This window comes from Hyperolius riggenbachi, chromosome 3 (assembly GCF_040937935.1).
Source record: "Hyperolius riggenbachi isolate aHypRig1 chromosome 3, aHypRig1.pri, whole genome shotgun sequence".
Lineage (NCBI taxonomy): Eukaryota > Metazoa > Chordata > Amphibia > Anura > Hyperoliidae > Hyperolius > Hyperolius riggenbachi.
The window spans coordinates 361641848-361658953 of record NC_090648.1 but is presented as its reverse complement, the minus strand read 5'-3'; the positions used below and the strand labels follow the sequence as shown (position 1 = coordinate 361658953).

Genomic DNA, 17106 nt, shown 5'->3' with positions numbered 1-17106 from the left:
TTTATACCCGGGACAAAAGGGCAAATACATTTCATGGGTTTTAATTACAGTAGCATGCATTATTTAAAAACTATAATGGCCGAAAACTGAAAAATAATGTTGTTTTTCCCATATGTTTTCCTATTTTCCCATTAAAACACATTTAGAATAAAATTATTCTTGGCATAATGTCCCACCTAAAGAAAGCCTAATTGGTGGCGAAAAAAACAAGATATAGTTCATTTCATTGCGATAAGTAATGATAAAGTTATAGGCGAATAAATGGAAGGAGCGCTGAAAGGAGAAAATTGCTCGGATGCTGAAGGGGTAAAACCCCTCAGTTGGGAAGGGGTTAAAATCTGTCTCTTTAGGAACCATTTTGGCATATACCTTAGTGTACTTTATTTATAGCTCCTTTTTCTACTTTATACAGATAGATTTGTTAAATGTTTTAATTTGTAACAATAAAATATTAGGGATGCCCCTCTGCAATGAGAAAATTACTATTTATAGCTTTTGCTATATTGAAATATTTGATAACAGCAAAGTATAAATTATGAATTTAAGCTCCCTAAATATATTATATGCTGCTAAGTCTGACTAATAATATTCTGACAAGAACTGTAATTATGGAAGACATAGAATATAAATCACGTAAAATATATAAATGGGCCTTGGCATGATCAAGGGTTTACAGGAAGCATCTTTCCATTCTCAAGCAACATGTATGCTACTCTGTTGAACCTATAGTTAAAAAAAAATCTTTTTCAATCCTGCGCTGATATTTACTGTATAAATCTTCCAAGGGAAGTCTATACTGGTTAAATAGAGAAAACATTCAGCCCGTTCTCAGTAACGAACGTCTGCCTCTGTGCCTTGTTAACAAGTCTTTCCAGCCAGTTGGGTTTCTTACACGGAAAAACTTCCTGGTGGATGTGTTTATTCAGTATCAACACCTGTCAATGAAATTCACATCAAGAAAATAAAAAGAAATCTAAACAGACTGTAGATTACTTTAACTACCTGCGGACCGAGCGAGTATAAATCTACGGCGGGCAGGGGGCGCTGTGGTCCTGACCGGACGTAAACTCTACGTCCCATTGACCGCACGCCCCCGCCCGTCCCTGTCGCTTGGTCCACTCTGCCCCCGCCACAATGTGATGCCCTGCCGCCTCTATGATGGCAGAGCACTGTGAGCCGGGCAGGAGCCGTTTTCATTGGCTCCTGGCCCTGTCATTCATGTAAGCAGTTCCCATTGGCTTACATGGAATGACAGGGTCAGGAGCCAATGAAAGCGGCTCCTGACCGGCGCACAGCGCTCTGCCATCATAGCGACGGCAGAGAGAGCAGCCTGCGGCGGGGACAGAGCGGCGTGTACAGCGGGAGCGACGGTAACTTGCGGCGATTTGTCGGGAAGCGGCGGTTTGCTGGACCAGCACCCTCTGGTCCTTAAGGGGGCAGAGGGTGCTGGTCCAGAAAGGGTTAATAATGTATAAATAACTCTATCTACTGTGCATCCAGAAAGTATTCACAGCGCATCCCTTTTTCCACATTTTATGTTACAACCTTATTCCAAAATGTATCAAATTCAGGGTAATTTTTCCTCAAAATTCTACACGCAACTCCCCATAATGACATGACAAAAGTTTCCTTGAGATTTTTCGCAAATTTATTAAAACAACAAAAATGTGAAAGCACACGTACATCAGTATTCACAGTCTTTTCCAAGAGGTTTAAAATTGAGCTCAGGTGCATCCTGTTTCCCCTGATCATCCTTGAGAGGTTTCTGCAGCTTATTTGGAGTCCACCAGTGGTAAATTCAGTTGATTTGACATGATTTAGATTGGCACCCACCTGTCTATATAAAGTCCCACAGTTGATCTGATTCAAATGCCCTAAGTGTAGATGGATCAATAGGTCCTGGTAAATAATATTATCCAATAAAGTTACAAATGGGTATTTCCCTTTTAGCCCTCATAAGATGCTAATCTTGATATGAGCAAATATGGCTTTTGGGGACAACCAGCTTCTCAATATATTCTCAATATAGTCAAATCATCTAGTAATTAAAACATAATTTATTATAAACACATAAAACATATTTAAGAAAATTTGCATATAGGTAGAGCACACACGAGCTGATAAAGCCGTCACAGTAATAAGTGTTACATACAATAGTTCCTCATACAATTTTTGATTGCTCCCCGGGGGGGGCTTTTGAATGGAATTTGTTCCCAAGTAGTAACCTTTTGTATTCTTCACTTCTTCAGGAGGACTAGCATATTCTTGGCACAAATACACTGGAGGCTGGTATCCTATGGATATCAGAAGTAGATCTCATATTTGTATGTCTATCATTTATATTACAAGCTCCCAGATGTCAAAATCCTCACAACTGGAAGCCAGGGAGTGTTACTTGTTTGTGGGTTTTAGGTCAGGGAAAACCAGCAGGTCCTGTCTGAGCAGTTTTCTGACAAAACCACGTGGAATGAATAGCGGTTTCAGTGTGTGTCTCCTCCTAAGGTCCCACAGTTAACAGCTCTTGTCAGAGTACAAACCAAGCATGAAGTCAAAGGAATTGTCTGTAGACCTGTGAGACAGGAGTTTTTTGAGGCACAAATCTGAGGGAGGATACGGAAAAATTTCTACTGCTTTGAAGGTACCAATGAGCACAGTGGCCTCCATCATCTGTAAGTGGAAAAAGTTAAAAACCACCAGGACTCTTCCTAGAGCAAGCCAGCCATCTAAACTGAGTGATAAGGGGAGAAGGGTTTTAGTCAGGGAGGTGACCAAGAACCATATGGTCACTCTGTCAGAGCTCCAGAGGTCCTCTGTGGAGAGAGGAGAACTTTCCAGAAGACAACCATCTCTGCAGCAATCAACCAGTCGGGCCTGTATGGTAGAGTGGCCAGATGAAAGCCACTCCTTAGTAAATGGCACATGGCAGCCCCCATGGAGTTTGTCAGAAGGCACCTGAAAGACTCAAACGTTCAGCCCCTGTCTTTTTCTACACTGCTGGATCATGAACCATGCTTGTGCTGACAAGTATTCAGTTTTGAGAACACTACTAGTCCTGGTCGTGTCTTGTGCACATTGGTTTCATGGGTAATCATTCTGTATCCAAGGAACAGCATATTTTACAGCAAAATTGTGAAGATGTGAAATGGACCTCTCAGTGATTATTGTAGTAAGGGTATACAGTATATGCTGTTTTCCATGTTTTCAGTAATTCAAGCTGTTAAAATTATTTAACTTTGGGCTGTTTTCCACTATCAGCATTTTGTGATCTGAATCTAGGAAGTGTAAAAGCTGATGGAAACCATTCGATTAGTGTGATGAGATTTTCCACGATTTTACATGATTGCAAATGTCAGTCCTGCGTTTTTTAATATTTAGCGCACCTGTAGAAAGTATAAGAATGAGAGAAAATTGCATAGCAATCTCTGTGCTATGTGATTTGTTTGTGATTTGGTAATTCAACATTTTTTGCCCTTTTGTTAGTTTTCCTACCATCACAAATCACAATCAGATTAGCGTTGTACAACCATCGGATTGCACTAAAATCTCAGCAGACATGTGCAGTGAATATATGTGGAATTTTGACCGAACCGCAATGTTATTCCTGTTGCTGTCAGAATTCACAGTGTAAAACAGCCCTTAGGGATTTACATTGTTGTTGCAAATACTGTATATTAGTTTACAGTATGGAGCATATAAGAGCAATGACGACTAATAATGGTGCTGCTCTGAGACTGCTATAGTTCCCCTGGGAATGTTAGAATTTTAGTGGTATTACTGGCTGGAAAGTCAAATATTGCTGATGGTAGCATTGTGAAGTGATGCTGTTATGGGCTAGGGGTGGGGGGGGGGGGGGGGGCAATGCTCATGTTTCTACATTGGCAGTGCTTTAAAAGAAGGGTTATAATGGTATTGCAGAAAGTCTATAATTTGCTGAAGGGGATGTGTTTTAGCTATGTTGTTCTGCCTGGAGGTTTCAGGCAGATTTTTGCTCTTAAGTGTACCAGAGCTGAATGAAACCAGGATGTATACATACCTGGGGCTTCCTCCAGCCCCATCCGCTTGGATCGCTCCCACACCGCCGGCCTCCGCTGCCCGCAGCTTCAGGAACCAGAACCCCGCACTTCCATCAGTCAGCACCAGTCTACGCTCTCTACGTATCTCTCCAGCGGCTGCTGTAGAGATACGCAAAGAGCAAATTTCTCTTACGTTAGACTGGAGCCGACTGATGGCAGGGCGGGGACCTGGTTCCTGAAGCTGCGGGCAGTGGAGGATGGCGGTGTGGGAGCGATCCAAGCGGATGGGGCTGGAGGAAGCCCCAGGTATGTATACATCTTTAGTTAATTCAGCTCTGAGTCATCTTTTCTAAATTTAGTGGTGGTGGGGTTAATTTTGCTCATAGCACAACTAATTTTCCATTGTTTTATTTTTTATGTTTTCATTTAATGTTATCAATGCTGGTGCTTAATCTGTAAAGTGAATGAACTTTGCAGAGACACTTCATTTAGGGATTTTGCCAAGACAGTTTTATTCTGTCAACTGAAAGTAAAAATGGAATGCTTGGCAAAGGTGATACCTAGGTCATCACTGCACCTATGTTGGATCATTTTTAGGATACCGGAACACCTGGGAATTAAGACAATGGCTTTATTATTGATCCAGTATAGTAAGTAAATGTTGCGATCTCCATTCCATAACTAGGGTTGAATGAGCCACAACTTTCACTGTGAAACAGGAAGTGTTGGGAGGATGGAGCTCTGCAACAAGGGAACATAGTCCAGGTGAATTAACCCTCTCTGCAAAAGCCTCCTCCTTGGACACAAGCAGGTACAGTTTAGCACCTTACGAAACTGTGCTTGCTTGTCTTTCCATTGGTCATGTTCTGTTTGCATAGAACAATGTTTTATGAGCCTGTCCTCATCCCACCCATGGTGCATGCATTTTGTACCACTGGTGGTATATGAATTCAAGTCACCTTGTAGATAGTCATGCTTGCATGTAGTGGAGGACCAAATATTATGTTTTGTGGGACCTACATTTCTGATGACAGCCTTCTAGAAAATAGCTTTTTGAAAAAGACAATTGCATGGTTTCAGGCCAGGCTGATAAGGTATTATGACTATAGTCTTGCGTTTTGCTTTGCTATTGGGTTTGACCATTGGCATCTGCTATAAGGGAATAAAACCAATAGCCATTAAACTAAATCATAACACTCAGTTCAAAACCACAAATCTGTGTTACAAATAGCAAATTGTAAAGTACAATTATATTGAAATTTGCATTTCTAGATGATTTAAAAGTCACTGTTCCACATTCATGAAGGCAGCATCTGTTTCTATGGGAACTATATTTATGATTAAATAACTTGGTATAAATTTTAGCACAAGGCAGAAGAAACAAGTCAGAGCTGTATAGCTTCAAACGTCTGACTGTAGGATCATATTTACTTGTTCAGAAAGACTTGTGCTTCTTGTCTATGCAATTAATCTCTGTGACACTCATTATCTTTTGCGTGTCATGATGCAATTTATACTAAAAGTAATATATTCTGTTTCTTTTCAACAAGTGAATGTAGTATTTTACCTATGTTCTATGTTTGTTTTAAAATATATTTCTGCTCTGTCTCTAAACCCCATGTGGTCTCATCTTGTATTGATTTTGTTTTTATCAGCTTATTAAGTGGGTCAGAAGTTTATTTTTAGACCATGTAATCCCCAGAAAGTTTTTACAGCTGGGTGGCATGAAAAAGTAGCTGGGTGGATGAAAAAAAAAAACGGGTGTGGCGAGATGAGTGGAAGGCCAGTGCTTTACTGCACAACTCTGCTTATATCAGAGGGGTAAGTGAGCCGATGGCAGACTGGTCCTTGCCAAAACTAGCCGGGTGCAGCACACGGCTAAAAAAAGCCTGGGGAGAACACTGCATGATTTTTTAGATTTGTAGTATTTGTACACCTGGAAAACTCAGCTATTCAAAGGATACAACCAATAAATAGAGTAACTAAGGGTGTAACTTAAGGGGGTACAGTCCCTGCAACCACAGGAGGGACCTATGTCTGTGGAGGGTCTCTAATACTTACCCTCCCTTACTGATACAGGGTGCATCCTCCAGATCAGGTATTGTTGTGATCATTTGTTATAACAAGTGGCAGTAATCATGATCTCCCCATCCATATGACCCCTGGCAGATGAGCCATTGGACTGAATATTGGAAGTGTCCATATACAAGGTTTTTTTGTTTTTTGTTTTTTCTTGGGGGGGGGGGGTGCTTTCTGGTATAGAGTATTAATACCTGAAAGGTTTTTATTTACATGGAAAGTGTTTCAGCAGATCCTGGGTCCCAAGACCATTTTATATTCACTTCTACCTGCAAAACCTTTATACCTCTTGAAAACTTGCAGTGAGTGTAATCGTTATTTATTCCCCTGCTGAAATAACCAGTCTATAATTGTAATGGTAGGTTTATTGTAGCCGTGATTATGCTGCTTTATGTAGACAGATAACAAGACGACATTAGGAGCACCCTCTGTAAGGGAGTACTTCCAATCCCATCTTGTTGCAGGGCCTCTATAAAAGACACCTGTCAACAGAAACAATCAATCAGATTACAAACTTGCCACCATGGACAAGACCAAAGATCTGTCTAAGGATGTTAGGAACAAGATTGTAGACCTGCACAAAGCCAGATTGGGCTGCACCACAGTTAGTGTGATCATTTGCAAATGCAAGGAACACAAAAGAACTATCAATCTCCCATGGTCCGGGGATCCTTGCTTGGCCCTGTGGAGTGGCAATGTACTCGTATATTAACTTGTTGTCTCTGCCTTTGATGGACTGTTCCAAAGGACCACAAGCTGGTAACTACTTGCTGCAAATCAGTACATGCTGCAAATCAGTTCAATATACGCAAAGAAGGGACTTCAACTGGACTTAACAGCATGTAGTGTTATTCATGTACCATAGCTACAGAAGCACAATTGTTTTGTATGTTAACCCATGAAAGCTCTGGATTTACTGGTGTGACTCCCTGGTGAAACCAATGGTAACGTGAATGGTGGTCCAGCTTTGATTTGTGGACTGGCCCAACAACCAATGAGGCTATGGTAAAGATAAGTTGTCCCTCAAATACCAGACTCTGGGAGAGCCCTCGCCAACTGCCAACTTTTGTGGACTGCGCCAGAACCCCTGTAAACCAACTCATCAACATGCATCTATACTAGAATACTTCAATGTAATTGCACATAAATCACAAAAATAAAAAATATAAACTGAACTAGTTCATGTCAAAATAGCCATTAATGAAGACACCTGATCCAGAAAAATATACTGGGACGTTGTTTTAGCTGTAGGGATTAATCATGTCATTAGTTCTTGAGCAATAAGTATCATGAAATAAGATAATCTTAATATGGCATCCTATAAGAAAAATGATCCAGTACAAAAGATCATGAGCTAATGTGTGTGATTTTCTGTTTCCTGCTGTCACTTTCACAGTGCTGATTTGTAAGTGAAACATATATGACTGGTTTTAATTGGCAAGAAGTACAAATACCTCCTTACAAGAAGACCAAGGTTGCAGTTTTATCTTTTTTTCTCTGATTTTGAGCTGATAAAGTTTCTTCTTTGAGTGTCCAATAATCCTGTCACATAACTAGAGGCTGTGACAGTTGACCATTAGCAGCAGCTTTAAGTGAAAGTTAAACTCAAAAAACAAAAACAGATACTCGCCTATGAAGTGGGAAGGCTCTGTGTTGTATAGACCCTTTCTGCTCCTCTCCTCGTTTCATCACTGTCACCTCCTGTAGCGGTATCTGACCAATCAGTCGAATACTGCTCTCAGCCACCACAGCCGGAGGCTTTGGAAGTCTTCGGGAGCCCGAGTACTCTGAAAGGCGGGAGGCTCCTTACTGTGCATGTGCAAGCTTGCTCTCTCTCTCGTTTACGCATGTGCAGTACAGTGTCGCCCATCTTCCCGAGCACTCGGGCTCCCAAAGTCTTCCGAAGCCTCCTGCGTGGGGTTTTCAACCGGGGTGACATTGTTGAAATGCGGGGACCGTGAGAGAAGCGGGGAGGCACAGGGTCCTATAGGTTAGTATCATTTTTTTTTTTTTTTCCTTACACAGCTTAACATTAGCTTAAATATGGGAGGCAGAAATAGGCCTATGGCTAAATATTGTGGTGAAACCCCTTCCACGGTGTGATGTCAGGATCATGGTTCTGACATCACACTGTGGGATCCTTGTTGCAATGTGGGTAGTAACAGCTGTTTACAGCTGTTACCAACTGCCAAAAAAAAAGCAAGCAGCATCTCCTTCCACTGACATCACCTGCAAGCAGTAACAATGTCACCATGTGATAAATGTCAAATTGTAAATCCAGAGAGAGGAAACATTTTACAATGGACAAGCACTGACTAAATCATTTCTACATAATTATTGTAAAAATAAAGCACTTTTTTATTACATCATTTTCACTGGAGTTCCTCTCTAAGGAACTAGCCAAGGAGCTTAGTTACCTCTACTGTAGCTTTGAAGGCCAAGTGGCCTCTGCTGTGAACTTGATGCCACCCTCTTTGACCATGGAAATGTTCAAAGTCCATGCCTCAGGCCCTGATGGCTTGTCTACACCTGTCTGACAACCTGCTCATGGCAGCTGGCACCTGTCCTCGCCTCCATCTACTCCAGTTCTCTAAGTGAAGGCAAGGCCCCACTTCAAAAAAGTACATCAATGTTCCTGTCTCCAAGAAGCAAAGAGTCGCCAACTTTAACAACTATAGATCAGTGGCCCTTACATCTGTCATCATGAAGACCTTGGAAAGAGTGGTCTTTTCGTTAAACACTGAACAATGGTTCACTTAGACTCACTCCAGTTTGCATACAGAGGCAATAGATCTACTGAGGACACTACCCGTATACATCTGGAACTCAACACTGACCACCTCACCAACTGGACTTGTATGCTAGGATCCTCCTCCTTAAAAGTAACCTAAACTGACCTTAAAGGTAACCTAAACTGAGAAGGATATAGCTTTTTCCTTTTAAAACCATACCACTTGCCTGACTCTCCTGCTGATCCTGTGCCTCTAATACTTTTAGCCACAGCCCCTCATCAAGCATGCAGATCAGGTGCTTTGACTGAAGTCAGACTGGATTAGCTGCATGCTTGTTTCAGGTGTGTGATTGAGCCACTACTGCATGCAAAGAGATCAGCAGGACTGACAAGCAACTGGTATTGTTTAAAAGGAAACAGCCACACCAGATTCCATTTAACTGGAGTTCAGCTTTCAATACCATCTGCCTCCGCATGTTACATGGCAATCTTGTGGAGCTCTACATCCATCCCACCCTCAGTCTATGGCATACAGACTTTCTCAGTAACCGGTCCCAAGTTATGAAGTTGAGCAACCTCTCCTCTTGCCCAAGGGCCACCAACACCGAAGTCCCACAATTCTTTGTCCTGTTACTAATCCTGTTGTTCTAAATCAACTTCACATCCATAGCAAACTCCATTAACAAGTCGTCATATTTGCAGATGACCCCACCATTGTTGGCCTTGTAACCAAGAACGATGAACAGGCTTACTCTCAGGAGGTTAATAGAGTATGCCACTGGTGCAAGGAGAACAAGCTGGTCCTAAACAGCCAAAACCATCAAGATAATAGTCTGTCAGAAAGCATTCCCCAAAACCTCCCCCGCTTTACAATGATGGCACTGAAGTCTACAGAGTATCCAGGGTTAGGCTTCTGGGCACAACCATCTCCGACTACCTAAGTTGGAATGCTAACACAGCCGCTACCCCAAAGAAAGCCCAGCAAAGGCTATTTTTCCTTTGCCAACTTAAGTTTGGCATGGCTCACGAGCTCCAGGTGCTTCTAATCCGCAACTATTGAATCTGTCCTCTGCTCATTCATCCTGGTTGTCACCTCTTGTTCCCTTTCAAATCTAGTACTATATGGTAAATATGAAAACCCTAATATCAAAAAATGTGGCGCAAATAAAAGAAATGGACTATAGTGTGTTTGCAAGCAGCTAGTTATTACGGTCCGTGTCAACACTAGTGGTCAGTTCAGTAGTATGTTTAACCCCATCAGAGTGTATTTGGTGGTATTTATTGGGCAATACTATTTTTGGCTGGAATTTTCCTATGTCTCCCCTGTTGTTAAGCTAACATTAACCAGTCACAGGATAAACCTTTTTAAGGCTGGAAGCACACTAGGCAGTGCAGGACACCTTGCTTGCATTTTCTGCACTGTGCATTCTTAATTTTTTTTACTGCCTTTTTGGTTCCTTTTTGTATCCATTTGCATTTCACATTTGCTTTGTTCATGCATTTTTGGTGTGTTAAATGTTTACGGTTTTATTTTCTCTAACCAATTGAGTAAAATACAGTGTCATTTAAAAAAATGCATAAAGCATTCCTCAGTGTCTCTATTGAAATACATTGTGTGTTTTACATGCGTTTTTTTTAAATAATTAAGCAAGTTGCATGTTTTCATTAACGATGTAAAACGCATATGTATGCATTTTTACTTGCAGCCCATAAACTTTTATTAGAGGAAATGACTAGCTTTTTCCACAATGCAAGCGTTTCTGCCTTAGTGTGTTCCTAGCCAAAACCAAACCCTGATCTCCTGTCCCCACACTAAAGCTAGTTTCACACCGGGTAAATTCATATCATGGGATGCATACAGCAAAAAATACAGTTGATGAAAAATTTGCTTCACTGCAGCTGTAAACGCGCATGTTGTTCATACATACCTTGGGCACGAAGCCCAAGATATGTATACATTGTTTTGTATTTTTTTGTATGGCTCATCTAAAGTTTTTTTTCTAATCCTTCCTGACACCCATCATAACCTTCCTCCTTAAAATCAACCCCTTTCAGATGTGTTTCCTAACCACATCTTAACCTAGGCTCCCTTTTCCTTAGCCTTCCTCATTCATTGTAGACTCATGCTTGACTTTACTCATGCTCTAAAGAGACACTGAAGCGGGAAAAAAAATTATGATGATATGAATTGGTTGCGTAGTAGGGGTAATTACTAGAACATTGGGCGCAAAAAAAATATTCTCATATTTTTATTTTCAGTTATACAGATTTTTTTTTTAAACATTGCATAATTCTCTAATATTTGCAGTTTACACATTACTCAGCATTCTACAGGCCCTAAACGTTTTTACAGAACAGGCAGTGAACTTTTGACCTGTCCTGAACTGTTCTCTGCAAAACGAAAACACAATACAGCTGAGATAACTTAATCAGAAGTCAGAGCTCTCTGTGACTCAGAGCTCAATGGCTATTTGCATAGATGACAACTGGAGTTTCTTAAAGAGAATCTGTACTCAAATATTCTTACAATAAAAAGCATACCATTCTATTCCTTATGTTCCCCTATGCCCCTCTGTGCTGTTTCTGTCACTCCCTGCTGCAATCCTGGCTTGTAATTAACTGGTTAGAAGCCAGTCATTTGTTTGTAAACACTGCCTAAAACTGAGTATCATAGGCTGAGAACAGCTTACTGTGTGATTCATGCAGAGCTTGGAGGGGGTGTGTAAAGCTTCTGCCAATGACAAGCAGTGTTGCACATTGCACACATTCCAGCCTCTTGCCGACAGACACGACAGAGGAAAGAAGATAAGATTTATTACAGAGACAGTGCAACTAGAAAAGGTTGCAGTAAGACAGACCACATCAGAACAGGTATAGGAACTTATAGAATAGAAAAAATAAGGCTCAAAATTTTGTTACAGAGTCTCTTTAACTTCCTGTACTGGAAACAAATATTAGACTTATGTCTCTGCTCCTAATGCTTTATTTCTTAGCTGTACTACACAACCAATTCATTATATAATATTTTTTTTTTCCGCTTCAGTGTCTCTTGTCAGTGTTAGAATGTTTTGCAGTAGTAGCAGTGTTCTAAATCCACTCCATGCTCTGCTAATCTACAACATGGAAACTAATGAGTTGCACTAATGTGGTCATACAAGCAGAGAATGATATGATCCATGTCAGGGGAATTCAAGTTGGCTGTAAAGTTTTACGAACCCAGCTTCATAGGATTTCTTTTTTATTTGTCATTTCCATTTTCAACTACATAATGCACAAACTGCCTGCGAATTAACAAGTATGAATCTCAGTTCCTTTCATCATGGTAACTTTGCAGCACCCAGGAATAACTGTGAACTGAGGAACTGAAGCCTTTTTTCTACCCAATGACAGATTCATTTAGATTTGAAGAACTGATAACTGTGTAATCCCAGTGATCCCAGCAGCAAAGCCATACATTGATGTATATTGATTACAGAGGAGCCAAATCAAAGGTCTCCTATCACACCCCCATTCCTTTATGGAACGGGTTTCAAAAGTGTTTAAAAGCTGCTGCTGACTGTCATTGCCAAGATTGTGGTTTATTACACATAAATAATAAAAAGTAGCTAATTAAATGCTAGCAAGCTGTTCAAAGACTGGTTTGCAGTACAAACATGTATAGCTTTCTTTTTAAGACACCATTCTTTTCACAGAGACTTGTAACTGGTTAATTAGGTTTTTAATTACATCTGTTTAAAGCAGATCAGTCTGTGTAACTTATTTACATAAAGTCCAGTTTGCCTGTAATTTGGGAAAAAAAATTGTAACTATTGTGTGAGATTAGTGATGATAAAGAGATGGCTTAAGCTCTGCACTTGGTATATTGAGTCTCTTTGTAGGCAGTGTGTTTACTGCCTGGCAGCTGCTCCCGTGCACAGGCCTTGCACTTGATAATATTCTGCCCAGGTGGCGGAGAGGTATCCACGTCATGGAGGCACATATGTGCATTGCTGTGGCTGTGATTTCTTGCTACCAGGTAACCTCACCACATGTCAGATGCTGACATGCAGGAGGTTACTGCCTGGCAATACACAGACAAGACACAGAACATTTATATCGCACTTTTCTCCTGCTGCAGCCACTGGGGCGCACTCTATAGGCAGTAGCAGCTTTATCGACTCTTGCCCAAGGTCTCCTCACTGAATAGGTGCTGGCTTACTGAACAGGAAGAGTCAGGATTCAAATCCTGTTCTCCTTTGTCAGAGGCAGAACCTTTAGTGTGAAAACCAGCCATTAGTGTGAAAGAGAATGAGCAAATGCTGCCAGTCAAGTGCTAACAATTTCTCTTTCTATGACCCCATCACAAGCAAACAACCCAGGTGTAGCCAATGTCCTTTAACCACTTAAGCCCACAGGGTTGTTTATTTTTTGCATCTGAGCAACTTTCACCTTCCATTCATTTGCCAATAGCTTTATCACTATTCATCAAAATGAAGTGATCTATATCTTGTTTCTTTGGGTGATACATTTTGCTAACAATTAATTTATTCTAAATCCTATTTATCAGGAATATTAAGAAATGGGAAAAAATGATTTCTCAGTTTTTCGCCATTATAGTTTGAAATGAATACATGCTACTGTAATTGACTCGTTTATTTTCCTTTTGCCCATTTGTCCCGCTTATTACACCATTTAAATTATGTCCCTATCACAATCTATGGCACCTATATTTTATTTGGAAATAAAGGGCAGCACGGTGGCGTAGTGGTTAGCTCTCTGGCCTTGCAGCGATCGCCTTGCAGAATTTTATTTTTTTATAAAAAAATTATTTGGGTAATTTTTGGTGTGGGAGGTAAACGGCTAATTTTAAATGTAAAAAAAGTATTAAAAAATGGATGTGGGTGTAGTTTTACTATTTGGGCACAAGATGGCCACAGTCAAAAAGTCCTGGAGGCGTACGATCACGCTTCCAGGAACATGAATGAGGACGGGAAACTTTTTTTTTTCTTCACTCAGAAAAACCGCAGCCTCTGATAAGAGGCTGTCTGTTTTTCTGCGGGGGGCTTAGATCAATGAATGGGATCTATAATCCCATACATTGATCGCTGGGCTAACAGCCGACGGCGGGAGTGTGCGCAGCCGATCGGGATGAGAATGTTCATCCAGAAAGGCTTAAGTCGTTAAATGCTCCTTAAATATGTACATTCATTGCTTGGTCTTTTTAGGTAAAACTTGCAGGCTGTACAAACGTGAATTCCTTAATCCACATCCTCCGAACAAGTGACTATATTTTGCAGGTACTGGCTGGAGAGCTCCTCACTCCCATCTCTGGGAGTTCCTGTGTAGGCGCAGTACAAAGTTTTCTCGTACTGCGCCTGCACAGTAAGCTCCAGGAGGCAAAGCATCATAGAGGCAAAAAGATTTCACAGTAGAGAGATGATGAATTAGATGATCAAATCTTTGCGGATGAGGAAAAACTGGATTGTGTTTCCCATCTGATTGCCACGTAAGTGATGATTGGACACGGGCAGGAGTCTGGATAGCTTTCTATCCACTAAATTTGCACTGTCTTGGGCCTCTTGCACTCTACATGTGATAACATTTTTTTTTTTTTATATACAATGCGATTTTTGATTCCGATTAACTTCTTGCTGACCGCTTAACGCCAATTGGCGTGAAGACCTGGGGGCAGAGATTGCAGGGATCACGCGTGCCTATGCATGCGCATCCCTGCTTGAATGATGGAGCTCTGCTCAGTCATCAGTCTCCCAGCAGTGATAGCCACTAGGAGGCTGTGAGATGGTTAAATCACCATCTATTTACATTGTACAGCACTGCGATCTATGACATCGCTGTACTGGGGACAGCCATGTCACTTGGCTGTCCCCTCTGGAGGCTCAGGAGCGACCAACTCTCATAGGCTGATGTCTGACAGCTAATCGCTGGCAGGGGGAAGGGGATAGGGAAATTAACTAGAAAAAAACAAAAACATTGCAGTAGATCAGAGTCCACCAACAGAAAGCTCTGTTGGTGGGCAGAAAAAGGGGCCCTGCAGTGAGCCCTTAAAGCTGCAGTGGCCTGAATTGTAAAAAAAATACTCACTAGGGTGGTGTAAGCCTATGGTGCTTAAAGTGGAACTGTAAAGAGTTTTTAAACACATTGTTCACTAACCTGGGGCTTCCCCAAGCCCCCAACAGCCGTCCAGTCCTGTGCCGGTCCTGCCCGAGTCGCCGTTCTCCCGCCGCCAGCTACTTTCGGTTTTGCCGCCGGGCCACTTCGCCTGCGCGGCTCTGGCCAAGCGTATCCTTTCTTCGCGTCCCCTGCTATTGCAGAGGGGAACGCGATGAAAAGATACACTTGGCAGGGCTGCGCTGGCGTCAAATTAGAAGTCTACGGCATTGCGGCGGGAGAACGGAGGCTCGGGCAGGACCGGCGCGGGACAGGACGGCTGCTGGGGGCTTGCAGAAGACCTAGGTAAGTGAAACTGTGTGTAAAAACGCTTTACAGTTCCGCTTTAAGTGGTTAAAAAAAAGTAGCAAGTATCGCCTATCTACTGCAAGTTGCTGGTCCTTGTTGTACACAAAGTGCATTTATAGAATTTTTTTTGTGTTAATAGAGCTTAAAGTTTTAAAACCTATTACTGAGTGTGCTGATCCTTCTGCTATACAAATTGTCGATTGCCACCTGGTGCTCTGGTGGCTGGATCGTTGCACCTTACATACGACTAGGTCAGTTACTACTTTACTGTAAAAAAAAAAAAAAAAAAAAAAAAAAAGTAGCAGCATGCAGTAATTTTTTAATTAGAATCAAAAATCGGATCATATAATCGGGCATCGCATATAGTGCGCAAGAGGCTTTATTGTTACAGTCCTGGCCAAAAGTTGTGAGACTGTCAAAAATATTAGTTTTCACAAAGTTTGCTGCTAAATTGCTTTTAGATCTTTGTTTCAGTTGATTGTGTTGTACTGAAATATAATTATAAGCACTTCATAGTTTCAAAGGCTTTTATTGACAATTGCATGGGATTTATGCAGAGTCAGTATTTGCAGTGTTACCCTTTCTTTTTCAGGACTTCTGCAATTCGACTGGGCATGGTCTCCAACAACTTCTGGGCCAAATCCTGACTGATAGCAACCCATTCTTCCATAATCACTTCTTTGAGTTTCTCAGAATTAGTTGGTTTTTGTTTGTCCACCCTCCTCTTGAGCAATGACAAGTTCTCAATGGGATTAAGATCTGGGGAGTTCCCAGGCCATGGACTCAAAATTTCAACGTTTTGGTCCCCGAGCCACTTAGTTATCACTTTTGCTTTATGACACGGTGCTCCATCGTGCTAGAAAATGCATTGTTCTTCACCAAACTGTTAGGTGAAGGTGATCCAATTAATTTTCATAACCTTTTTTTCCCCCCTGTAACTTGCCAAAATGTGTCAAGCAAGGTCTAGTATGCAGTGCAGGAGAGTGTGAACGTGTATGCATGTCAATACTGTTCACAGCATGTTTTGTATTGATGCGTATACCCGTCAATACCGCTTGGAAGGTTAAGTGGCGGGTCCGCGCGCATGTACGCGTGACCACTGCTCGGACTCGTCAGTATTTCCATGGTGGCCGTTGGGGTTAGGGAAGCAATTTCCGAACCAATTGCAGTGCCTGTAATGAATGGACATGACTTGGATCAGGGGCAATGTTTCTAGCGCTATCTAGTGGCAAAAAGTTAAATTACACACCACAGTTTTTTTTTTTATTAATCAAAATATAATGAATCCCTTCCAAAGCTAACCCCCCCCCCCCCCCACCCCAGTTACCAAGCAACAATCAACAGATGGAAAAAAAAAAAACAGTACAAAAAAATCCATGAATAAAGTTGCCTTAGGGACTAATTTTTTTTTTTTTTTTTTTTTTTTTTTTTTTTTAAATATGTATGAACATATATTACCGTTGTAGTACATAAAGGCTTACAATTGATGGGACACGCACAAAAAACCAAAACAGAAAAAATACACCTTTATTTCCACATAATATATTGCCGCCATACATTGTATTAGGAACATAATTTAAATGTTGTGATAGCCGGAACTGATGGGCAAATAAAATGGGTGGGCTTTATTTATAGTAGCATTGCTTATTTTTAAATTATGGGGGATGGAATTGGAGAAATGGTGTATTTACTTTTGTGTGTTTGCCTATAAAACGCATAGAAAATAAAGTAATTACTGAAAACAAGTATCGCCCACGTAAAGCTTAATTTGTGTTGCAGAAAAAAACAAAATAAAGTTATTGGCAAATGAATGAGAGGAGCGCAGAT

General features: G+C 41.2%; 1 protein-coding gene across 4 annotated transcripts in view; it reads left to right on the top strand.

Moving 5' to 3' along the window:
- Positions 1 to 17106, top strand: part of HTR4 (5-hydroxytryptamine receptor 4) — a 724446-nt gene that overhangs the window by 210036 nt on the left and 497304 nt on the right. The window contains exon 1 of one of the 4 annotated variants that reach the window (XM_068277121.1): positions 4801 to 4824. The exons of the other annotated variants lie outside the window; for them this stretch is intronic. The gene's annotated coding sequence lies outside the window, so the exon portion shown is untranslated. Of the gene's footprint in view, positions 1 to 4800; positions 4825 to 17106 lie in introns of those variants that run through there. 4 annotated transcript variants of the gene reach the window in all.